A 4,067-nucleotide genomic window follows, 5' to 3' on the forward strand; every position below is an offset into this window, starting at 1 on the left:
TAGTTGTTTCGGTAGAAGATATACGCTCTTGAATTCACCATAAACTTAGGACATTACTGCACCGGATGTGCATTGACAACAAATATATTTTCACTTCATTTGACTCGCCTCACCTCTGCTGCTCTCTCAGCCATGGTCAGACTTAGCTGGTGGCTCCGGCCCCAAGAATAGACGAGCAAAAATTACCTGCGGAAATCTGAAGCCCTCTTCTGGACAAGTTACACATAAAATCATATCGGCCGATAACCGATAATCTATTCCAGATACCCGATAATGACACTGACCCTCATATCAGCCCGATAATATCGGTCGGCTGATATATCAGTCAGGCCGTAATTTTTGGTAAATATAAGTTCAATTATATTTTCTGGGAGTTATTCTAATTATAAATTTACAGAACTCTCAAATAAGACCTGGGTAGTAATTTCAAAATCTCATTGGTGCCAATAAAACTCGCTAGCTAATTGATACAATTTACAAGACAATTGGGTTTCGGGTGTTAATTGCGTTATACAATTAGTAAAGTGTCTCATACGCAATTAAAGCAATGCATAAATTGTCTTTCTCTTAGAAAAAGATAAACTAATTAATTGAAGCTGTTTATTTTTCAGGATTCAGAATTGGCTTGAATCGGCTCGTATTATAGTGACTTCATGTTCGAAAACGTTGAAGATGTGCCAAAAGAAATTCAAATGTAGCTAAATTGAACTTTGTTTGTAACTCTATTATTTTCTTTGTTTATAGGGAAATCTTGACAGAAACATTTTCAAATTTTTTCTTTGAATTGAAAGTTTTTTTTTAGAAATGAAATGGAATTTCATTTCTTTTGAAATGAAAGCGTTTTCTTTAACTCTGGTCTTTATTTAAGGATATTCTGCGGTATATTGAATCCTTATTCCATCTCCTCTTTTTAATTTAATTTTCTAAATAGTTCATTTGCAATATAAAGACTGATTGTATATGCTATTCAAAAAACAGGCTATTCAAAAGAGGGTTTTGAGTACTAAAAATTACATTCGCCAAAATCACCAAAAAGCAAAATCATGAAATAAAATGATCAATAATACTCGGTGAAAACAGCTAATGCACCATGTTTTTTTTAGACTTCATAAAAGGACTGAATCAAACAGTTCGTGGTAACGAACTGTAGTAAGGAGCGACCCGGCTCAATAGTAACCAAAACTCTAAAAAATTGAATTTTGATATCAATAGCTACATCAAAAGAATCGCATTTTAATGCTGATTTTAAATATATAAGTTTCATCAAGTTTAGTCTTACCCATCAAAAGTTACGAGCCTGAGAAAATTTGCCTTATTTAAGAAAATAGGGAGAAACACCCCCTAAAAGTCGTAGGATCTTAACAAAAATGACACGATCAGATTCAGCGTATCAGAGAACCCTACTATAGAAGTTTCAAGCTTCTATCTACAAAAATGTGGAATTTTGTATTTTTTGCCAGAAGACAAATCACGGGTGCGTGTTTATTTGTTTTTTTTTTTTTCTTTTCCCCAGGGGTCATCGTATGGACCAAGTGGTCCTAGAATGTCGCAAGAGGGCTCATTCTAACGGAAATGAAAAGTTCTAGTGCCCTTTTTAAGTGGCCAAAAAAATTGGAGGGCATCTAGGCCCCCTCCCACGCTCATTTTTTCCCAAAGTCAGCGGATCAAAATTTTGAGATAGCCATTTTGTTCAACATAGTCGAAAACCATAATAACTATGTCTTTGGGGATGACTTACTCCCCCACAATCCCTGGGGGAGGGGCTGCAAGTTACAAACTTTGACCAGTGTTTACATATAGTAATGGTTATTGGGAAGTGTACAGACGTTTTCAGGGGGATTTTATTTTGTTTGGGGGTGGGGATGAGAAGAGGGGGCTATGTTGGAGGATCTTTCCTTGGAGGAATCTGTCATGGGGGAAGAAGAATTCAATGAAAAGGGCGCAGGGTTCTCTAGCATTACTATGAGATAACAATGAAAAATAAACATGAAAACGTTTTTTCAAATGAAAGGAAGAAGTAGCATTGAAAATTAAAACGAACAGAGATAATTACGCATATGAGGGGTTCTAAAAATACTTTAGCATAAAGAGCGATGTATTTAGGAGGAGATAAATACCTTGCTCTTTATGCTAAAGTATTTTTAATAATTTCAACTATTTATTCTACGGCCTTTCTGATTCAGGGGTCATTCTTAAAGAATTGGGACAAAACTTGCGATTTAGTGTAAAGAGCGAGGTATTAACGAGGGTACAAACCCCCTCGTATACATAATAAAAATATAAGGTATGAAATTTTGTTACGTAAGTTTATTCTTAAGTTACGTGTATTTTTTACTAATAAAAACGTTCATTAAAAATTAAAAGTTCTAGTTGCCTTTTTAAGTAACCGAAAAATTGGAGGGCAACTAGGCCTCCTTCTCCACCCCTTATTTCTCAAAATCGTCTGATCAAAACTAAGAGAAAGCCATTTAGCCAAAAAAAGAATTAATATAAAAGTTTCATTTTAATAATTTATGTGCGGAGAGCCAAAACCAAACATGCATTAATTCAAAAACGTTCAGAAATTAAATAAAAAAAAATAATTTTTTTAGCTGAAAGTAAGGAGCGACATTAAAACTTAAAACGAACAGAAATTACTCCGCATATGAAATGGGTTGTCCCCTCCGCAATCCCTCGCTCTTTACGCTGAAGTTTGACTCTTTGCCACAATTTTACTTTTTCAAACAATTAAAAGCTTTAGCGTAAAGAGCGATGGATTGCGGAGGGGACAGCCCATTTCATATACTGAGTAATTTCTGTTCGTTTTAAGTTTTAATGTCGCTCCTTACTTTCAGCTAAAAAAATTATTTTTTTATATTTAATTTTCATTCATAGATTGAATGTTAAGCCAAATTGGCTATTGATAGAGAAACCTCATAATGAAACTTTCCGACTGCTTTCTTTGAAATAAAACTCTGGTCTTAATTTAAGGATATTCCACATTATATCAAATATTTTTTCATCCAACTATTTTTATTTAATATTCTTGAATGTTCATTCATCAAACAGGCTATTCAAATGCTATTCAAAAAACAGGCTATTCAAAAGAGGGTTTTGAGTACTAAAAATTACATTCGCCAAAATCACCAAAAGGCAAAATCATGAAATAAAATGATCAATAATACTCGGTGAAAACAGCTAATGCACCATGTTTTTCTTAGACTTCATAAAAGGACTGAATTTTCATTCATAGATTGAATGTTAAACCAAATTGGCTATTGATAGAGAAACCTCATAATGAAACTTTCCGACTGCTTTCTTTGAAATAAAACTCTGGTCTTAATTTAAGGATATTCCACATTATATCAAATATTTTTTCATCCAACTATTTTTATTTAATATTCTTGAATGTTCATTCATCAAACAGGCTATTCAAATGCTATTCAAAAAACAGGCTATTCAAAAGAGGGTTTTGAGTACTAAAAATTACATTCGCCAAAATCACCAAAAGGCAAACTCATGAAATAAAATGATCAATAATACTCGGTGAAAACAGCTAATGCACCATGTTTTTCTTAGACTTCATAAAAGGACTGAACTTTCATTCATAGATTGAATGTTAAGCCAAATTGGCTATTGATAGAGAAACCTCATAATGAAACTTTCCGACTGTTTTCTTTGAAATAAAACTCTGGTCTTAATTTAAGGATATTCCACATTATATCAAATATTTTTTTCATCCAACTATTTTTATTTAATATTCTTGAATGTTCATTCATCAAACAGGCTATTCCAAAAAGAGTTGCAAGTAAAAAAAAATAACATTGTCCAAAATCACCAAAAAAGTGAAATTGAGAAATAAATTGATCAATACAACTCTGTAAAAGACAGCTACTGTATCCTGTTTTTGGTATCCTTAATAAAAAAAAAATTCATATTCACTTTTTCTGCATTCTGTTTTTAAGACTGTTGGGAAAGTAAAGAATAAATTACTAATCTGAAAAATATACAACTATCTTCACATAAAGTTTAGCAATCGAAAAAAAATATCTTCTAAAATATATAACTGAAAATATGGAAGAGAACAG

Source organism: Artemia franciscana, chromosome 1 (genome assembly GCF_032884065.1).
Source record: "Artemia franciscana chromosome 1, ASM3288406v1, whole genome shotgun sequence".
Taxonomy (NCBI): Eukaryota; Metazoa; Arthropoda; class Branchiopoda; order Anostraca; family Artemiidae; genus Artemia; species Artemia franciscana.